At 31.3% G+C, this 23,380-nt stretch overlaps 1 protein-coding gene and 1 long non-coding RNA gene across 2 annotated transcripts in view; both read right to left on the reverse strand.

Moving 5' to 3' along the window:
• Positions 1-4,271, reverse strand: part of LOC134697007 (putative protocadherin beta-18) — an 82,106-nt gene extending 77,835 nt beyond the window's left edge. The window contains exon 1 of the mRNA XM_063559005.1: positions 3,665-4,271. The gene's annotated coding sequence lies outside the window, so the exon portion shown is untranslated. The remainder of the gene's footprint in view (positions 1-3,664) is intronic.
• Positions 4,272-5,899: 1,628 nt separating this feature from the next.
• LOC134697175 (uncharacterized) lies at positions 5,900-21,521 on the reverse strand. The gene is made up of 6 exons (XR_010103078.1): positions 21,382-21,521; positions 19,990-20,057; positions 18,784-18,834; positions 16,043-16,110; positions 13,348-13,474; positions 5,900-6,095 (listed from the first exon to the last, which is right to left on the reverse strand). It is a non-coding gene; the product is annotated as an uncharacterized LOC134697175 (long non-coding RNA).
• Between the last annotated feature and the right edge of the window lie 1,859 nt (positions 21,522-23,380).

A 23,380-nucleotide genomic window follows, 5' to 3' on the forward strand; every position in this document is an offset into this window, starting at 1 on the left:
TTACCTTACTGATATTGATCAGGCAAAAAAAACAAACCCTTAAGGTGGTACCTAACACTACAGGGAGATAACTCTGTAAAGTCATCTAAACGTTTTTATTACGTTGTGTTGTAAAAGGAATATTAAGCTTCTCAATGATCAAAATCAAACTGCTATATAACCAGTGTAATTTTTCTGACAAAACAGCTGGTTCAAAATTTTTGAAATTTTGATATTTTTGTTATAGGGTGAACGTAAGTACATTGACCAAATTTTATGAAAATTAAAAGAGCAAGTGTTGGGTACCACTTTAAAAAAATATCTGCATCCTGCCTCCCTCTCATCCTAAATTTTTGTTGCTTTGCTTAGCTTTTATGTATGCATTTGGTTTAAAGTACTGTTAAATGGCACTGTAAATGTAAGAATTTTCCCTTTTATTATATAATTCTATGTGAAATATCTTTTAAAAAAGAAATCATTTTACCTGTCTACATATTCTATCTTTTGCAGAAAACAAGTATAAAGTATAACTATTTTTTGTTCTGAAACTACTGGTAGCAACCTCAAGGTCACTGAACTCTGTAGACAAATTGGTCACTCGGTATTTCCAGTAAATGGATACGGTGACATATTAAATCTGATTCAAGATAACTTATATTTTAACAAAAAACGACTTTTCTTTCAAAACTACGCTTGTAATCATATCCATCATATAGGTATAAGGTAATAAAGGATGATATATATATTTACACTCTCTGTATATTTCTACATAAATCACATAAGATCATAATTTAAGTCAAATTTGTATCATATCTGACGGGCAGCGGAGTCAAGTAGATGAGGGCAAAGAAGATGCAGTACAGATTAAAAGTATTTATAGATAAGGAACTGGAGTAAAGTCTTTATTATGATTATTACAAAGTCTTTGCAACTATAACATACTGTGGATTCATTATTATTCGTTGTATACCAATTTTCATGGGTTTCGAGGGTACAGGTGATCCACAAATTCAAATGATCAACGAATGTCATATTTTCAATAGGAGTTGTATACGGAGATTGGCTAAACCACGAAATCAAGTATCCACAAGTATGCAAGTTTTCAGCAATCCACGAAAATTGATACCCACTAAAATAAATGAATCCACAGTATGCCTTATTAGAAGTCTGAATGAAAGGAGAGACGTGTACTGAGGTCAGTAAAAGGAAACAACCCAACAACACCATGATGGATCTAATGAACACCATTCAGTCTTCCAGCACCAGACATGGACAAAATACAAAGCTCAAAATCAGCCAGTCAAGAAAAGTGTCAAAAGCCCTGAATTAGAATTAAAATATATTTATTTCTAGCTCTACTATATATATCCATTAACTGCAGAGGCCTTGTAAGTTTTTGTTTTTAAAGATTTAACCATGCTTTTTGTTTTAATTTTTGACAAAACAAAATGTTCTGGAAAACAAGGACTCAAAATCTAGATTTTCAATGAATTTGTCTTAAATTTAATTTCAAAAATTAAAACCGAACACTTGATTGCATTTCATTGGTGTTTTTTCTATGTTGGAGGGCTATATGTGTTATTAAGAATTGTGCACAACATCTTGTTAGGGCTATTCCAGAAAAAAAATGTATGGGGGGAGGGGTGGTTGGAAGGCACATTGTATTAATAGTACATGGGTGATGGGTATCAGAGCAACTTTTTACACTATAATTCTCAATTACAATTGTCTGGGTGGTGGGTGCTGACAAAAACTGCCTTCTGACCCCCATACATTTTTTCTGGAATAGCCCTTACATCATTTTATCAATAAAATGACAGAACTTAAATGGAAACTTAATTCGGGGGAATATCAGGGTAGATGATTAAAAATATCATGATGGTACCCAGGTGTTTATAAGCATGTGTTCTATAACATGCATGACTTAACCCTGAAAGGGATTGCTGCTAATGAATGCTCTTATGCCACGATCAAATTATCAGGCCGCTGAAAATTCACAAACATGCCTAAAGGGGAAGACAATCAGATAAAGTGAAATGGACCAAAAGTGAAAATCTCTCCATTCATTATTCAAGAGATTTAATTACCAAAATCAACTTTACTTTCTGATTATTTAGGAATTAGGATAAAAATGAAAATCAAATGGACCATAAAAGAAAATCTCTCCAAACAAATTATTCAAGAGATTTAATTACCAAAATCAACTTTACTTTCAGTTTTTTGGGGAAAAAAGAAAAATCTCAGAAGTAATGGACCACAAAAATCCTTGATGAATATCTCCGAGGGTGTTTATCAAACAATCCAAAGTGCATTCTGGTTCTTTATCTAATCAGGAAAACATGACTCGTCAATGATCGAATAACATCCAAATATCAGGCAGGGATTTTCTGAGGCACAAATAATTAAAGAATGAAATCATTTGTCCTTTGATTAAGCAGATAAAAAGCAACGAAATGGAACAAGTATTTTATATTGAAATAGCACGCGATAATGTTCATTGTAATTGCTAATTGATTAATTCCTGCCAAGGAGTTAAAAAAAGGTCAATTGTAAATGTTATCTCTTAACTGCATCAAAGTCAGGTGCAACGTGCAATGTGAAGTCAAATGGTTTTTGTCTGAAAAAATTGTTGACGTTAAAAAAACAATGTTTTTCAATTTCATTCACAAGAATAATTTCAACTATTTATTTTAAAGCAATGCCTTATTTAATAGGGTAACATTTATTTATTTTCTTTTATTTTAAGCCATCTTGATACACAGGGTACCAAGATTTTATTTTCTTGAAATTGACTGATTGAATTTTACAAATTATGGCCCATTTGATTTTGTTTGAAAAAAAAAAAAATCCTTCGTCTAATCATTATTTTCAGTTGATGTATCCCCCCCATTTTATAAAGACATTGCCCCCCTTTCCACTATGAGTTGGCAAAAATTCTTTTCACTGGTATAACTTCAAAAGGTTGGACCGCATTACCATCATTTTTTATTACAGAACAAATATATATGAACAGATTGTCAACCTGTGTGGTTTTGGTTTGTTAATAAATCTAAAACATTACCTTATATTTACATTAAAAGACCCCTATATGTAAAACAATACGTCAGCCGCAAGACAAGTTTGTCAGTAAAAATTATCTTTGTCTAAATATTCTAATTTTCTTCAAGCATGGTGTATCCAATTCAAGGGAGAAAACTCTTACAGGTCAACCATTCAATTATCAACTATTGAACTTTTTATATTCAAAATGTACTTATTCTATTTCATCATTGGCTGCATATTTTAAGGGATAAATCTCTTGCAGGAATTTCTATTTAAAAAACTTCCAATACATTTTATAAAATATGATCATCAAAACTTGCATGAAAACAATCATTAAACTTTAATATTAGAAAGTTGGAAATGGAAGATTATACAGACAGCACTGTTGTTTGCTTTTCGTGGGTTCTTTGCTACATGCATGCAATTATTTTTTGTCATAGCTATCTGCCCATCATCCTTTATTTTTTCCTATATACATTAGAATTCATTTGCCAACAGATTTATCCAAATTACAAGAAGCACATATGGAGACAGCTTTCTCTTCATTACTTACTTTTTTCAAAATAACTTACTCTTTTTCTTCTGATCGATTGATTAATTTCTGCACCTAAGTCGAAACAGATACATTTGTAACAAAACTTACCTTCAAACGCACCTTAAACTCTTCTAAGTGAAATCCTCTGTACGTGCAAAACCACAACACAAGCACCACACACAACTTCTTTTCCAATTCAAAAGAAATTAATACCTTAAATGAGAAAAAAGTCAAGAAAAAATTTAAATCCCATTAGATTTAAATGACGAATAAAACTGTTTGTGGTCAAAAGAATTATTTAGTGGTTCAATTTACTTCTATTATACAGGTCAATGAATCAACTATCGTTAGTCGACGTTAAAATTTTATGTATTGAACTACTCCTTCTATAGATGTATACAGTTTCAGTATTTTATATAAAAATGATTAAGCCGTACGATTTTAAGGTTCTTTGGCATGAAATAGGTGGGTCAATTTTCGTTCTTTCGTGATGTCAATTGTTCGGAAGTTACAATGTATAAATAGAGTAGGCTCAAATGTGAACTTAGTAGATATCTTACCGTAACTGATATTAGTAAAGAATGGCCTGTCATAATTTTGGTATTTACGTGTATAGTAACGAACAATAGATAGAACAATTTGTTTACCAATGTTTATATCATATGCAAATATTAGTATCTAATTAATTGTTCATTTGTTTGATGTATTCATAAGATCTTAATGATTTTGCAAAAACACATTTTTATAATGCACTTTAAATGATCAACTTGATAAATAAATCTTTAGAAATAGATACTCTAAAAATACTAATAATTTTCTATAATAGGAGACATGGGGAATACACAAATGAGACAGCAATCCAAGAACACACAATCAAAATGACATCAATGTCAACATATGGTTTAAGACACAAGCTAAATATAACAACCTTTCAAAAATACAAAAAAAAACATTGACATGTGAGCTGTGTTGGTTAGAAATCAAAACTGTATGCAAATGAATAGCAATACATCTATTTCAGGTTAAACAAAATCTCTACGAAAGGTCTGTTACTAGTTCAAAATTGAGTTGCTATATTGAGGGGGATTATAAGGACCTTTATTTGGACTCCGGGATCAGGTGTTTTTAAGCTCAGGATTTCAGGATTGACCCTTTTGAGATCTGGGAATCCTTTTATTTGGATTTTGGGACGTCAGGATTTACTTTATTTAAATTCGGGACCTCAGGATTTCGTTTTTTAAAGTCCAGGATTTTGGGATCAGGACCCCTCCTATCCCCCTCTATAATAACCATACAAAACACACAAAATTAATCATTTTATTTTGTATTTGAATGTTCCAAATCGAGTAAAGTTTTTAACTTGTACATGTATACGAGCACAAGCATAAGTTTGCTTTTTATCCGAAGCAGCTTATGTTATGATAAACAAACTTTCAATGTGGTTAGTGCACTAACCAAACATATGGGACTGTGATTTACCCTAAACTTATCCAAGTTCATGTGTAAAATATTACACATAGTAGATTTGTATTAAGCGTAGAATATATCATTTTTATACATATGACATTACAATCATAAATACCAGTGACATTTTCCATTATGTCATATTAGAGCATGTATCTCTATTAATAATACTTATAAATCAGATTTATGAATTATTGTGATAGCAATATTTTAAACAGATCTTGGTTAAATTTGTATTAAGATATATTACTTGTCAAAAGATGTATTTTGTGCATAAAAAATAATAAAAATTATATATTATATGCACACCACAATCCTAAGGTCAGAGGAGAATTGGGCGCTCAAAAGTATGTTTAATCCAGACACTTTCTATAAGTTCCTGTGGGTTTCATTGGGGTCTAGGCGTGATGCTGGATTGCTGATTTTGTGTAAGCGTGACACATGAAAGTCAAATTATTGTGCAGTTAAAACGTGAAATGAAGTCTAGCGGGACATGGAAACTTACAAAAAAATAAGAATTGCTTACGTGTATAGTGTAAGCAGGATACAGAAATCTGACAAAACAGTAAGCGGGATCTGGGATCAGAACCCCCAAATGAGACCCCTGCTCCTGTCCCAAATCCTTTCATTCAGTGGTTGTCTTTAGTTGTAGATGACCATATTTGGTTTTCTTTATTTTTTTTACATGAATTAAGACCTTTAGCATGTTTAGTTTGCTTTTTTGAATTGTTTTACATTTTTATAGCTTATCATAGAGTATATGTATTGCTTTGCTCATGTTGAATGCTGTCTGATGACAAGGCCTATAGTTGTAAATGTCTATGTCATTTGGTCTCTTGTGAAAGTCTCATTGGCAGTCATACCACATCTTCCTATATATTTATTGCTCCTGAAACAAGTTTGTTTGCATTTCATTTACTTCAAAAGACTTACAACAAGTATTCATAATACAGAAAATATCATAATTTGATTCACTGAATGTTTGGAAATCCCAAATCTAATAAACCACTTTCAATGTAAACTTGCCTACAATACTAATACTTATGATTTTCCATGGTCATAATGATGAAATGTCCTACAAAGATAAAACGGAGAGTTAAATCTTAAAGTTAAACTAGCTTTAAAACCAGGTTTTATACACCATTTTCTGCATAGGATAGGTACCAAGTCAGGAATATGACAGTTGTTAGCACATATTCTAGATTTAAAAAAAAATCTCAACTGAGTGTAAACTCTTCAAGTTATTCATCTCCAGATAAATGTTATAAATTCAGTTTCTATAAACTTTAGTCCAATGTTTGCAGAAATGAAGGATTGCAAAGAATATCTTAAATGAATATAAAATCTAGTTATTCAGTGCAGTATAAAGGTGTAGCTCTTCAGTTTCCATTAACTTCAGTGTTATGTTAGAAAATATATAGGATTGCAAAGAAAATCTTAACCAAGTGTAAAATCTCATTATTTAGTACAATATAAAGGTGTAGCTCTTCAGTTTCTATTAACTTTAGCGCAATGTTAACATAATACAATTGTCAACACGGTGATATAACACATGCTCTATCAATCAACTTACAACTAAGATCAATTTCAAAAATACAAATTTCTATCGATTTCTTTTGGCTATGTTTAATATCTGGATAAAATAAAGTGGGTTTTCCACAGATAACACAAATAGGGGACAATGGCTAATTGTCTCAGCCATTGTGGCTGTTCCTTTATCTGTGCTACCTTTTATCCCCCTATGTATAGAAAATATTGATGTTGCAAGATCTGCACTTTAGGCCAGAAGTCAATTAAGTGATTCAACATGTTCAATAAATTTTTTTAAATGAAGTCTAGTTAACAAGAATAATATGTGTAATTGCCTCAAACATTGGAAATTTTAATTTCATTCATTGGTTCAATTTTAATTTTGAAATCCCTTCTCCTTCATATTGATTGTGACCTTTTTTTCAAGGTGAAACAACTGAATAGAAGGAATATCACTGTGTATCATCGCCACCGGAAATTGTGTACCAACGAAGTGGAGAGAAATAGAAAAAAAAGTAAACAAGTTAAGAATTCATTCAATTTAAAGCATTTCCATTCATTTGATGAGGGTGCCGCTTAAGAAATGATTTTCTGATATATAATTCTTTAAAGTATTAGGCCGATAAGTACAAAATTAATATAAGAATTTGTGTAATACTCCAAAACTTGCCACTTAGTACCGGAAAATTTTGAGGTCGATCGTCCTCTGTCGCCCCATTCTCAAGATATTGAACTGTTTTTCATTATTTTTTTAGACACGTTTTTAGATAATATTAGTGTGGCATCATATTTACTGAAATTTGTTGTCAAAAACATGTTTTTAAAAGAATATGGACAAAAACATTGTTTGTTTAATGTACGGCGAATTGCAGGACGTTGTACGGCGAATTGCAATATAACAACTTTTGTCTGTACGGCGTCTTGCAATTTATTATAATGTTAAGAGGAAATTAATCACTGTTAAGATAATATCAAGGGACGATATTTTGTTGATATCAAAGCTTTACAGGCTTACAAATATACAAAATGTCGTACTTATCAAATATTATTAAATATATGCCGTTAACTTAGTTCAGAAGTCCTCGTTGCGTACCGCTTTTCGATTTTCAAAAATAGTCGGCTATAAAAAGCACCAACCGAAAAATGTGGAAGGACTCAATCAGAAAACTAACGGCCTAACTCATAACAAAACAATTTATGAAAACAACAAATAGGATAGAGATGAAGTATTGACAACCACCGAACCACAGGATCGAGAATTCGAACAGACACATAAAATTGTTTTATTATTTAATTTCTGAAATGATTCAGTTGTAATTATAAAAAGAAAAATTAAGAAAATACTTTGTTTTCATCGAAAGAAAGGAGAAACAAATCGTGAATTGCATTTACAATTAATTTTCTTGTCAGTTTCTTTTTGAAAATATATAATTTGTATACATCTTAAATGCTGTCAAGCAAATGGTAGTTCTATCTAATGCATAATTAAATGGTGGTGGTGGTGGTGGGGGGGGGGGGCTGGTAGAGGGTCCGTTTATGTGTTAACTACATCTCGATTTTGACAAAAACAGTTAACAACACATTTTAAATACTGATAAGAGTTAAAACAGCAACTTTAATTTACCCTTTTTTTCCAAACAAACACAAAAGCAATGAAAAGGGGAAGTGCATATCTTCGATGTATTCAAAAGTTTGAAAACCACTGTACAAAGTCGCAGAAATGCCAAGCTCCATAAGGAATCTTTTACAAAGCTGACTAATTTTCAGAATACACACGCAAGTACCATTTTTGTTTTATTGACACATGGACAGACAATTGAACGGATGGAAAAGCCGACGGAGTGATTGACTCCTAGAAAAAGGACACTACATGTATTTTATGAATAATCGAAAATGCTCCAAACAGCAAAATGGATTCTTCTTCTGGATATGTATATTGTTGAGTAAATGTTTTATGTCAATCAGTCGTAGCAAATCGTCAAGACGTAGGAAAGTGTAACAAACAGATAGAATGAGTGAATACTATAGGGCGCGAACATTTTTTTTTTTTATGGCGGAGGCTCTTATAGACCATGGTTACATCTCAGTCAGGGTATTCATACGACTCATTGCTTACATAATTTTATTAAAAGGAATTGCGCAGGTTTACTGATTTTTATTTTAACTCATCAAAACCAGTGTATGAATCAAAAAGTAACATGTAAGGTGTCATAAGTTGAAGCACTCTTTCATCTCCAAGTCCTAATTATAACAACTCTTGAGTTGATATATAAAAAGCCTAGGCCCATCTTGAAGTCATAGACTAGCAAATTTGACATCAAATTGAGAACCAAGTCTTCATTTTTTCGGCCTCTTCTACCCGGCCAAACTGTTCAGTTATTTTACGAATTGCAAATTGAAAAGGTACTTTATTTTTCACAATTCCGTCCAGGTACTCTGGGTCAATATAACTTATCAAACATTCCATATACATCTAAATTAATTTCATCATAGGACTGACCAGGGTTTTAGCTGGATAAGTGGCCTTTCCTTTTAATGTTTTGGATACTTTACAAATAGAAGTCAGAAATAACTACATTGGTTACCGTTAGACACATAAAGAGGGGCATGAGATATCCCTACGTGTTTAACACTGCCGCATTTGTTGCACCTGCGTGACCCAACTTGAGTCCGTAACCTTTGCTATATAGTCGTTGTATTTATTTAATTTTTTTTTAAATTTTGGTTCATTTATATGTTTCAATTTTAATGTACGTATTGTTATTCTTTTACTTTTCTACATTCGCTAGAGGTATAGGGGGAGGGTTGAGATCTCATAAACATGTTTAACCCCGCCGCAATTTTGCGCCTGTCCCAAGTCTGGAGCCTCTGGCCTTTGTTAGTCTTGTATGATTTTAAATTTTAGTTTCTTGTGTATAATTCGGAGTTTAGTATGACGTCCATTATCACTGTACTATTATGCATATTTTTAGGGGCCAGCTGAAGGACACCTACGGGTGCGGGAATTCTCGCTACATTGAAGACCCTTCGGCTGTTGTCTGCTCTATGGTCGGGTGGTTGTCGCTTTGACATATTCACCATTTCCTTTCTCAATTTTTGTCGAGCCTTCGACTTTAGTCGAAAAAGCGAGACTAAGCGATCCTACATTCCGTCGTCGGCGGCGGCGTCCACAAATATTCACTCTGTGGTTAAAGTTTTTGAAATTTTAATAACTTTCTTAAACTGTAATGTATTTCTACCAAACTTGGCCAGAAGCTTGTTTATGATCATAAGATAGTATCCAGAAGTAAATTTTGTAAAAATAAAATTCAATTTTTTCCGTATTTTACTCATAAATGGACTTAGTTTTTTCTGCGGGGAAACATAACATTCACTCTGTGGTTAAAGTTTTTAGAATTTTAATAACTTTCTTAAACTATGCTTGGTTTGTACCAAACTTGGACAGAAGCTTGGTTATGATCTTAAGATAGTATCCAGAGGTAAATTTAGTAAAAAAATAAATCCGTTTTTTCTGTATTTTACTTAGTTTTTTCTGCGGGGAAACATAACATTCACTCTGTGGTTAAAGTTTTTAGAATTTTAATAACTTTCTTAAACTATGCTTGGTTTGTACCAAACTTGGACAGAAGCTTGGTTATGATCTTAAGATAGTATCCAGAGGTAAATTTAGTAAAAAAATAAATCTGTTTTTTTCTGTATTTTACTTTTAAATGGACTTAGTTTTTCTGCTGGGTAACATTACATTCACTCTGTGGTTAAAGTTTTTAGAATTTTAATAACTTTCTTAAACTATGCTTGGTTTGTACCAAACTTGGACAGAGGCTTGGTTATGATCTTAAGATAGTATCAAGAGGTAAATTTTGTTAAAAATTAAATCCATTTTTTCCGTATTTTACTTTTAAATGGACTTAGTTTTTCTGCGGGGTAACATTACATTCACTCTGTGGTTAAAGTTTTTAGAATTTTAATAACTTTCTTAAACTATGCTTGGTTTGTACCAAACTTGGACAGAGGCTTGTTTCTGATCATTAGATAGTATCAAGAGGTAAATTTTGTTAAAAAATAAATCCATTTTTTCGGTATTTTACTTTTAAATGGACTTAGTTTTTCTGCGGGGTAACATTACATACAGTCTGCAGTTAAAGTTTTTAAAACATTTATTATATTCATTAAACTATCATAGATTTTTACCAAACTTGGACAGAAGCTTCTTACAATCATAAGATAGTATCAAGAAGAATATTTTTATTGATTTTTTCCTCATTTTTGTTGAGCCTGCGATTTACAGCAAAAGTAGGCGAGACACTGGGTTCCGCGGAACCCTTACAAATTTTATTCAAGAAACAAACATTGAACTTCTACCCCCTTTTGTAGTTAAATGATTGCTCACTTAGGAGACAGCTTTAGGTATACCAATACACAGTTACAAGTTTAGTTTCGCATTATAGCCATGGTAAAGGAGTAGGTCCGGTAAGGACCGATTTTGGCCTCAAATTTAAGTTTCATCTGACGAAAGATTTGACCACTTTTTAAACACTTAAGTGCAAGATTTTTACTTATTTAGTCATTAAAAACGATCCGATTCAATCTCAAACATGAAAAATCTACCAAATATGCGAAAAAATGTCACTTTTCAGATGGTTTTTGTCAAAAACGAAAGTGGCCGCATCCGTGTTCATCCTCAATCTTTACATATGTTATGTACTATCATCAAATACAACTTACATTTCAATATTTTGGATGAACACGAATGCGGCCACTTTCGTTTTACCCGGAAACCGTCTAAAATTTAACTAAAATGCTGAAATTGTGAAGATTTCAGTAATTTAGCACGACTTCATGGTGCTAGTACCCAATATATGTGCATTGTATTGTCAAAAACAGCCCATATTTATGTAGCACAACCATTCTACTATCCAATAACTAAAAAAAAGTTTAAATTTTAACAATTTTGTAAAACTGCTATATTTTGGGGCCAAAAAGAGGTCTTACTGAACCTACTCCTTTTCTAAATATGAAAGTTTTTGTACAATTGAATTGATTCTTAGATAGTTGAATAATAATATAAAAGCCTTCCTAGTGGGTTTATATGAACATTTAGATTGTTTTTAGCATGTTTTATAAGTCATTTAGTATTGTTTTTCAACAAAGATTTGACGCTCGATCTTTTCAATTGAATTTTATGGAAAAAACAGCAGACATGCATTTAATTTTGTTCAACTCTTGATAGATATATGTCTATGGTTTCAGGAAAGGTAACACTCTTATTGATTGAAATCAAAGTTTCCTTTGGACCAAGTTTTTGAGATCTTTGTGACATGTTCAACCCCATATTTTGCTATATTTGGTATCAAATAAATGCTGATTGTTGGTATGGTTACACAAAAAAAAAGAGATTATATTTCACCATTATTACTATTGGAAATCAAATCTATGGACGATTCTCTTTCTATAAAAAGGACAAAAACAGTTTAAAATAAAAAGGTATCCCCCCACATTAGATATTTGAACTTTTAAAATACAGTAACTTTATTTTCTTTGAAAGTACGGTAAATAACTATTCTAAAATTAGCAAGTTGCCATACAGTTGAAAACAAGTTGCCATACAGTAAATTTGTCAACACGAGCAAGTTGCCGTACCCTAGAATTTATTTTTTATGGTCTATATTCTTTAAAATACATCTTTTTGACAACAAGTTTCAGTAAATATGATGCCACACCATAATAGTCTAAAAATGTGTGGGGGGAAATAATGAAAAACAGTTCAATATCTTGAGAATAGGGCGACAGAGGACGATATACCTCGAAATTTTTCGGTACTAAGTAACAAGTTTTGGAGTATTACACAAAATCTTGTATTACTTTTGTACTTATCAGCCTAATAATTTAAAGAATTATATATATGAAAATCATTCATGAAGCGGCACACTTATCAAATGAATGGAAATGCTTTAAATAGAATGAATTCTTAACTTGTTTACTTTTTTTTCTATTTCTCTCCGCTTCGTTAGTACCCAATTTCCGGTGGCGATGATACACAGTGAATATGATGTATAAAAATCTATGAACAAAAAAATAAGCAAGTTAAAGTAGTACCTAACACTACAGGGAGATAACTCTGTAAAAACCAGCAGAACCTTTTAATCACGTTCTATGTATTGTTAAGGAAATATTAAGCTTCTCAATGATCAAAATTAGTTTTTGTCAAACTGTAATATATATACAATTAAAAACTTTCTGATCAAGTGTGTGGTTCTTTTATATTTTTTTGTATTTTATGTCAAAGGGTCAAAGTAAATATTTTGTCAAAATATGAAAATTTAACACGCCAAATCAATTTTAGTCATGGTGTTTAGTTCCATCTAAACAATATTAGATGAAAAAGAATTTGTTTGTTTGTTGTAAAAGTGGCGTGAATAAAACCAAAGGGACAGTATTTTGTGGAAGAATTTCACAACACATTTCAAGTTTAAATTGGTACAAAGCATCAATTTGTAATTATATGTTACATGTATGTCAATAATATTACTTTTTTCGGTTTTTTTAAATTTCATAAAGCCTCTTTCTGACTAACTGTGAAATGTCAATCGTTTGTAAATTTCTAACTGTGAAAGCTACCAAGAATGTCACACCTTAAAAATGCTTCATAAAAATGAAAATCCCCATACCATCTGTCAACCCAGACAAAATCACTGAACAAATCTGACTTCTTACAAGCAGAGTGACCACTGCCATGGTCAATTATTGACTTTGGTGGTCAGTTAATGGGATAATCACCTCTAACATGTGAATGTTACCTGCCGATTAACAGTTTGATTGACAGGTTCTAATTACAGGTAGGATGTACCCTTTGAAGTGTGACGATCAATAGATCACTTCAACAGACAGGTAAATTATCTCCTCACTGTAGCTGTCAGGTGGTTGCTGCAAAAAACAAGATGATTCTAATTATTAACAGTAAATTTTCTGACAAGTTAGAAAACCTGGAAATGAAAACAAAATGATCATCAAAAAGATTTTATTATTTTTAAGCCTTGTAAAAAGAAGAAAAATATTTTGTTTAATTTATATAATTACTTTGTAATTTCCTTTTATCAGAAACGAACTTCAAAGCACATATCACAAATATTATTGTATCTGTTTACACTAATTATATACAGGATATCAAATCAATTTGTGTCTCTGCAATGCTGAGCAAAGCTTAGTAGATTAACTTCTGATTCTGTCTGATCACAAATTTGTTTCATGTTGTGTTGTAATAGGTAGTCATGATGTCTCTTGTTCTCTTTTGTCATAGGGTTGCTGTCCAATTGAATGTAATACCCCATATCTGTTTTTATTTTTCAGATAGATTGATTCTTGGTGTAAACACCATTTTAACCCTTTCCTCCATAATGAAGCCTTTTGATGCCATCCCTTTACTCTATAATGATGTCTTTTGATGCCTGTGTAGTACCTCAGTTGAAACACTTCGACTACAAAGTGTCTGCTGCAGACTTAATAAAATTTGTATGCAATACGAAACTTTGACCTATAATGGTTTACTTTTACAAACTTCAACTTGGATGGAAAGTTGTCTCATTGGCAGTTAAACCCCATCTTCTTATATTGAGTGATATATTTACTTTAGTAGACCCGTCAATTTCATTTCAAATACAAGCAATTATAACAATGTTTTGAAAATAATAAAATATGGTGCTACTCTGACAAATACAGTCTTTCCTATTTTCTAATTATCAAATAAGTGACAATCACCATGACAACCTGTCTTTTCATATGACAATAAAGTTTGTGGGTAAGGGAAAAAATCAACTTAACAACCAGAATTGACAGTCTAAATATATGAATTATAAATTGTGAGCAAAAAATGCTTGCACCAATATTCACAATGATGTAAACCTGTCAAATCCCTTCAGATTATCCCTACAGGATAACAGAAGATTTCATTAGTCTCAGTCTCATACTGCAGTTATTCACAACGACAGATAATTCATAGGCGAATCCAGGGGGGCCCGGGCCCCCCCCCCCCCCCCCCCTTTCATGGGTAAAAATTGGTTGATTATATAAAAAATCTTTGAAGCATGACTGGAGCGGGCCCCCCTTAGGAAAAGTTCTGGATCCACCACTGTAATTATAGCCTATTCCTTTAATAACAGATGAATCGCTATAATAATTACTTCAAAAAGGTTGATGTGAATAATCTTCATGTACAACATATTCTTAATTAGTTTTGTTTTAGAAAAAAATTACAAAGAAAATAAAGGAAAAATATTGCAACTAGCCCATCTTAGTCTTTCGTAAATAGATTTCTTAAACTCATTTTAACCAAAAACAAACTTTTTGTCATCATAATGGCAACTATCCAAGTGTTATGACAGTTTATAGTAACCCAAAACAGATAACAACTGCAATTAATAATACAAAAATAGTGAAAACCTTATTTATACATTTTTTTATTTTCCCCTTAGTCATGTTTTTTTTCTGGAAATAAAAGACGATATATATCATCTAGATGAAGTTAAGTAGTCCACATGATTTTTTGAAGTTGACATTAAGCACCTAACACAATACATATTATGATAAATGTTCGGACAATTCATAAAAAAAAATAGGTCACAAACAAAACTATGAAGTTAAGTTTTATAAGTGTACTGCAAATGATCCATTTCCAGATATATTTTTTGGCACTGTTGTAAACTGTTTTTTTTACTCTAATGGTAAAATTTTATTGTTGGGCTCAATTGCTTTACTCTATGGGGAAAAAAGTATATGCCATTTTGATAAAGCAGAGAAGAAAAAAAAACGAAATGAAAATAACTAGGCCAAAAAAGAGCTTCTTTAAATGGCATGTTTTTTTTACCCAATTACTGATTTTACTTTCTTCTAAGCAGACTTGTATTTTCCACAACACACTTCAGTGTCCCATTATGGAACTAAAAAAATATATATTCTAAGTTTGATGGTACAATGTCCTTATTATTTAGGGTATTTTCTTTCAGAGTTTATCTTGTTTTCCATTTTCTTTAAAGTTACAATCTTCCTTTTTTTTTTTTTTTAAATATTTCATACTAATTTATATCTCTTTCTTCCAAAGTCAGTCTAGCAACCGCAAATTGAAACATTATCCAAAATGGTCCTTAATCAAAACATATTTATCCAATCAAAATCGTCATCTTATCTGACCATCTGCATAATGAGAAATAATATAACATAAAACTCAAATAAAAGATCTAAATTTGAATATAATTCCTATTTACAAGGCTTAATTAATATTCATTTTTCAAAACTGGACATAAATATGATTAATATATTGAAGTTCAAAGGCTGTCCACGGACACCGTTCACCCATTTCCCTTGGAGAAGGTGAGAAATCATTCATCATCAACAAGGCTTTGATGTATTTATTACACCTGAGCGGACAGGTTGATGATTTAATGAGTGCAGATTGACCCAATTTGTATCGTATGTTAGTCAATTGTATGTAATAGTTACCTTTAGGTAGATGTCAATCAATTCATCTATATTCTTTCAATAACTTATGTACTTTAAGTCCTCTTGAACTGAAAGTAGAGGTTATACAATGTATATACATTAGCTGTTGAGAATGTCTAAGGAAAAAGTTCCCAATAATTCTTTTTTCAATTTTATTATGAAGTAGCCAATTACAGTAATGATAAAACACTTGTTCAATTACTGTCATCTTTGAATTAATATCTTCTTAGACAGTAAGCCAACAACTACTGTGGTTTCAATTATTTTTTGTAGGTATCAATTTTTGTGGATTCATTTTTCTATTTTATTTGAAGACATATGATTTTAATGGATTTACAGAAGTCTGCATACAAGCCTATGGAAATTGAAGCTTTATTGAATATTAAAATTTGTGGTTCACTTATAACCACAAATTCCATTGATATTATTGGTACCCAGCAAACATAAAGGAATCCAGAGTACTGTAAATTCAGAATTTATTGCGTGCTGTTATTATTGCGATTTTGTCATTCTACACTTGAATGCGATTTTAATTTTTAAGAATTTGAGAAAAGTCATGCTTAATTCAGTTAAAATATTACAAAATGCGAGTTTTAATTATTGCGTTTACAACTCGGTCTCATTATTCGCAATAATAAAAACCTCACAATAATTTCTGAATTTACAGTATATATATAAAGTTGAAAGTCTTTTTTTTCCCTTCCTGTCTAAATGCATTTCACAAATATCGTTTTTTTTTAATTAAAAAAAAAAATCATAATTAAAGTATAATTTTTTAGCCTTCATAAAATCTCCTTCAAATTACCAACCTATCCACAAACGAGCAACTGTTTTGTTTAAAAAATAACTCATTTAAAAGTAAATATTAATTTTCTTGTAGTTTTAAAATATAAGACATTAGACCGTTGTAATTACAACAGTACCAAATTTACTGCACCAAATGTGCACATTCACATTAAATGTCTCTTCAGTGAAAATCAAGGACAAATAATATCTTTAAAATCCACATATTCAGTAGAGCTCATCTAACTGAAAAGCACTAATGGAGAATCATTACTTAATTTCAAAATGTTCATTTCAAACACTGAATCTGAATAGTATAAGTTTAATAAAAAACTAGAGGCTCCAAAGAGCCTGTGTCGCTCACCTTGGTCTATGTGAATATTAAACAAAGGAAGCAGATGGATTCATGACAAAATTGTGTTTTGGTGATGGTGATGTGTTTGTAAATCTTACTTTACTAAACAGTCTTGCTGCTTACATTTATCTCTATCTATAATGAACTTGGCCCAGTAGTTTCAGTGGAAAATAATAATAAAAATTTACAAATTTTATGAAAATTGTTAAAAATTGACTATAAAGGACAATAACTCCTTAGGGGGTCAATTGACCATTTCGGTCATGTTGACTTATTTGTAAATCTTACTTTGCTGAACATAATTGCTGTTTACAGTTTATCTCTATCTATAATAATATTCAAGATAATAACCAAAAACAGCAAAATTTCCTTAAAATTACCAATTCAGGGGCAGCAACCCAACAATGGGTTGTCAGATTCATCTGAAAATTACAGGGCAGATAGATCTTGATCTGATAAACAATTTTACCACTTGTCAGATTTGCTCTAAATGCTTTGGTTTTTGAGGTATAAGCCAAAAACTGCCTTTTACCCCTATGTTCTATTTTAGCTGTGGCCGCCATCTTGATTTGATGGTCGGTCACCGGACACATTTTTTAAACTAGATACCCCACAGATGATTGTTGCCAAGTTTGGATTAATTTGGCCCAGTAGTTTCAGTGAAGAAGATTTTTGTAAAAGATAACTAAGATTTACGAAAAATGGTTAAAAATTGACTATAAAGGGCAATAACTCCTAAAGGGGTCAACTGACCATTTCAGTCATGTTGACTTATTTGTATATCCTACTTTGCTAAACATTATTGCTGTCTACAGTTTATCTCTATCTATAATAAAATTCAAGATAATAACCAAAAACAGCAAAATTTCCACAAAATTACCAATTCAGGGGCAGCAACCCAACAACGGGTTGACCGATTCATCTGAAAATTTCAGGGCAGATAGATCTTGATCTGATAATCATTTTTACCCCATGTCAGATTTCCTCTAAATGCTTTGGTTTTTGAGTTATAAGCCAAAAACTGCATTTTACCCCTATGTTCTATTTTTAGCCGTGGTGGCCATATTGGTTGGTTGACCGGGTCACGCCACACATTTTTTAAACTAGATATCCCAATGATGAGTGTGGCCAAGTTTGGTTCAATTTGGCCAAGTAGTTTCAGAGGAGAAGATTTTTGTAAAAGTTAACAACGACGCCGGACGACGCCGGACGCAAAGTGATGGGAAAAGCTCACTTGGCCCTTCGGGCCAGGTGAGCTAAAAAATCTGTCAAGAATCAAGACCAGACAGACGGGCACCAGTTATTTCCATTCCCCTTAACGCTTTACACAGGAGACAATAAAACAATATCAATATGTTCATGTTAATACTAGAGACCTAACAACTTCATAATAGGAAACAGCATTTTTTCTCTTCCATTACTACAAAGTGTGTTTTAAATTTGTTCAATCTGAAATTAATCACGAAGAGAATTCAGATTCCAATAAACCACACATTATACAAGTGTCACTACAATGTATTTATAAAGAATCTTATTTTACAATTTAGGACTCTTTTAACACCTGCATCATGCACAATTTATCAGTGTGTATTGTTGAGCTCACCTGACAGGTAGATTGACAGCAGCATCACATTTCATTCATCTTAGGTGTTCCCTTTTAAAACACAAGGACATCTATTTTTATATGAAAGATCTTCAAGATAGATAACGGTAAAATTTGGGTGTAGATATTTGGTCGTATTACTCTTCAAAAGGTACACACTTGTTGGTTATTAATTTTAAGTGAGTTTTAGCATGTGATGGTTTGTAGGTTGGGAATTTTTTTGTGGGACAAGGTTTGATTCTGAATCATTGAATCATTGAAACTTTTTTTTTATAATTGTGTCAGGGGAAGTAACTCAAATATTTTTACAGATTTTTAGAAGTGAATGACTTTTAGTTTAAATTAATGTCTCTCTCATTACATTTGTTTTTGCAGGAATATTCTGATATCTAGTCAAGATGTATTTTCATTTAATTATTTATAGATGTTTGACAATTAATAGTTGGTAATTGGAGATATTTAAAATAATATAAAAAAAATTCGTTCCAATTTAAAAATTGATGGAATGCTGTGATTGACAGAAAACCTATTTTCTGTGCAGATATCTTTTTCTCCAGAGCATTTATAAGGCCTGGTTTAGACTTTTTTCAACATAACAAACATGTCTGATTAACCTGCAACATAATTTATAGCTCCTCAAGTTTTCAACAAGTTACACATCCTTTGCCTTTCAAATTTTGAGGCTGGAAAGCGTTCTTGATAAAGATTAAAATCCAGAAAACTCTTCAGATGCACCAAATGTTATTTTCTTTTAACAATAAGCAGTGATATTGTTGTTTTTTTTCAAAACTACCCTTACCCTTTTTTTTGGGGGGGGGGTGGGGGGTGGGGGGGAATATGCATCATTTTCATCAAATTGGGAAATTTAAAATTTTAAAATAAATCATGAATTTGACTGAAACTTCAATTTACAGACCCAATTTCAAGAGTCAAACCCTGCTTTAAAATAAGACCAATTTTGTCAGTGATGATAGATAAAATTAACCTCAAATGTGCACATATTGTCATTTTAGACATGAAAAATGTATAAATGAGTGTTTTTCGGTTTGTATTCACGCACAATAACTACTGAGACTGCACTGTTTGGGAAAAAAGTTGTCTTTTAGGGAATAATTTTAAGCCATTTTTTTTTAAATTGGGATTCTTCTCCAGGGGAAAAAGTCTTTATTCTCCACTAATTTAAGGCAAATATCATTAAATACAAACCTTTTCAATAAAAACTTTGTCAAGTCCGATCCATATCATCCCCAAAGATCCACCAAACTACAAATTTCCTGAAGATAGAGCAAACCAATTATTCTATATTATCTTTTGATAATCTAACTTGGAATAAAACAATTCAGACAACAATATCATGAAATCAAAATGTATGTTTATTTCTAGCCAGACAAATCTTTTAATTCTTTAAAATAATTTTAAATTAAAATTTAATAAAAAGGGACAATATATTTAGATTTATTACACTTCGTTGCATGATAGAGACTAATCAAAGCAAAATCAAAATATAAATATTAGCTATCTGACTTAAAAATTAAATCCTGATAATTGGATTAGAGAATTACATAAAGGGAGGTAATTCACTGTAATAAATTGGATCAATAGTCTAATCTTCAAAGGGAGATAAGTCATAAGTAAATTTAAAGAATAATGATCAAGAAGTCAATACACTTTGAAGTTTTAATCTGTGTGATAAGTTTTCTTTCAATGAGTTAATTACTGATAAATATAAATGCATTTGGTAAATACCTACTGCAATGCACTTGTGATCCTTATACAACTTTTTTCAATTCAATGAACTGTTATTTTGCCCTTATCAAGGAAAGTTTATGCATTGCTTTCAAAAACTAGAAGAATCAATTAATTAATATTTTGATTAAATTATTTAATGTTGGTGTTTCAAGACACATTTTAGGACTCTTTGATATATAGTACCATTAGAGTTTTTATTGTCAAAGAGAGACAGCAAGTCTGGAGGGAACTACCAACATTCAGCAAACTGACAATTAAAGTCAACTATGAGGAGTTTCCAGATTTACTGAGAAACTGCATTAAAACACTCAACCTCAGTGTTGATGAGCTTGGGTGTTGTGGATGAATAACTTGACCCTTTGGAGAATGGAGGAGCTGTGAAATATTGAAGGCAGTGAAAATTTGACAGACGTAATAATGTATTGAATATTGTGGTCATTTATTTCAAATATATTCAGGTAGTATTTATAAGATTTTCTTGAGTTCAGATATCACAATATACATTCAAAGCACCAATGACAATTTTGAAGTTTAAATGGTCATTTTTTATAAATCTTTGTATCTGATCATAAATTGATTGTAAAATTATGATTATGCAAATTAACAACCAAGAGCCACTATGTCTTTTTTGAACTACCTAGCCTGAATGTTAGATTATCAAAGATCTATTTAAAATAGAACTTTTTTGAAGAAACAACATCCAATAACCAGATTTAATAAACCTGCAGATTTTTCTCAAATGTGCATCAAATTCACATCAGTAATAAATGTTTTTACAAGGCTAACATATTTTAATATTGTCACCGTTCACATTGTCAACATTTTTAATATCCTATTTCCGAAGAATACCTCATTGTTCATTTTACCCATCTGGAAACCTTTGAAGTGGTGTGCAGATCTCTTGACCAAGCGACCAGGCATGGACATCCATTTTTTTCCAACATATTTCCATTTCTTTATTTGTCCATCTCATACTTGTTAGACAGTACTTGACCTGAAGAATATTGAGTTTAAGAGTTAATCTAATACAATTATTATTAATTTCGGCATTGTGTCGATATCTTTCATGAGTATTTGCAGATGATATTGTAGTTTTACCTGAAAGGACATTGGTGTAATAAAGAAATTAAATTGCAAATAACCACTTCAACATTCAATTAAATATGGAATTTTTTCAGTGAAGAGGTGGTCACTTCATACTGGACATTGAATGAATTGAAGGATTATGGCCAGATTTATGGTCAAACGAGAGTCCTAATTAGATCTTTTTATATTCAAAACTGGGCAGAGATGCATTGAACCTAAGCTATATTGTCCTATTATTGCTCATGTATAAAAAGGACAATTTCACATGGTACAAACAATTTATAAATATAGAATTGGTAATACCTCAAACATGTCAAAATTACTATGGGACAATAGGATCTAATGCATTTCCTACATGTATGTCATGATGGGTTTTATTTTACTATACTTTGTTTTTATCCAATGAAAGTTTATCTGTATATATATATGAGGAAATTTTTAAAGACCTTGACTGGCTATACAGTCCGTGAATAGACTAATTTTCCCCAGCTTTTTAAATGAGACACTTTATATACAAGAAATAAAACAGATTTCACATACTGGCGCAAATACATTACAAGACTGACACATTATTTCTTCTGTGAATGAATCTTTAAAGTTAAGCATTTCGTAAATGGAGCACACCAAATTGAAATGGGGTGATTAGACTTAAAAAGAAAAAAAAAGAAATAAGTTTGTTTACAGTAAAATTCATCATCATAGTCCTTTTTTAATCCAGTTCCTCGCTGATATCCTTCTTTAACTTTCCATCATTCTGGATCTGTCTGTCAATGACTGAAAAATAAAAATACAATTTTTTTATAAATACCTCAGATTTTATGGTTCACTGACAATGGAAGTTACAGTTTAGTGCGAGTGTGGTGCAGAATCTTGCATTTATCATAAGGCTTTGAAGTGCTATCAATGATCAAAAACAGATACTGAAAATGTTTTTTTTCAGAACGAATTAAAATCTGCTATGAATGGACAATTATACATGCAACGCAGCTGAGCAGGATGGCCCCCTCCAGAGCACCTGAGATCATAACCCATGGTTTTTGGTAGAGTTTGTGTTGCTCAGTCTTTTGTTCTTTATGTTGTGTTATAATGTACTGTTGTTTTATCTTTTTGTTATTTTTTTTTTTGTCATGGCATTGTCAGCTTGTTTTTGATTTATGAGTGTGAATATCCCTGCTTTCACCTTTCTATTCCAAACTCGGTACAGGTGGAGAAATCTGAATAAGAGAACTATGAATTATATACTGTAAATTCAGAAATTATTGCGTGCATTTATAATTGCGATTTTGTCATTTTAGACTTAAATGTGATTTAAATTTTTAAGATTTTGAAAAAAATCCTGTTAAATTCATATAAAATATATCAAAATGCGAGTTGAAATTATTGCATTTACATCTCAGTCGCATTTTTTGCAATAATAAAAACCTCACATTAATTTCTTAATTTACAGTATATACAAATGTATCGTTCACTGCTTATTTCAAACTTAATTTACATCTTACAGATCTTAAATTTTTGAAGGTTTTTCAAAGAATGCTTGCCCTTAATTATAATAAACCATCAGAAAGTAATATGATTTTTAATATCGCTTATCATTTACTGCCCCTCAAAGTGATATAAAATCATCAATGAAAAAAAGGTGGAAAAGAGGTCTAGACTTAGACTAATATATTTTTGACGACTGTCTTTTGAGCAAATAAAACTCATTCTGGTGGAATTATAAATTGAACAATCATATTAAGTTATAACAAGATATTAAATAAAT

Source organism: Mytilus trossulus, chromosome 14, assembly GCF_036588685.1.
Source record: "Mytilus trossulus isolate FHL-02 chromosome 14, PNRI_Mtr1.1.1.hap1, whole genome shotgun sequence".
NCBI classification, from domain to species: Eukaryota; Metazoa; Mollusca; class Bivalvia; order Mytilida; family Mytilidae; genus Mytilus; species Mytilus trossulus.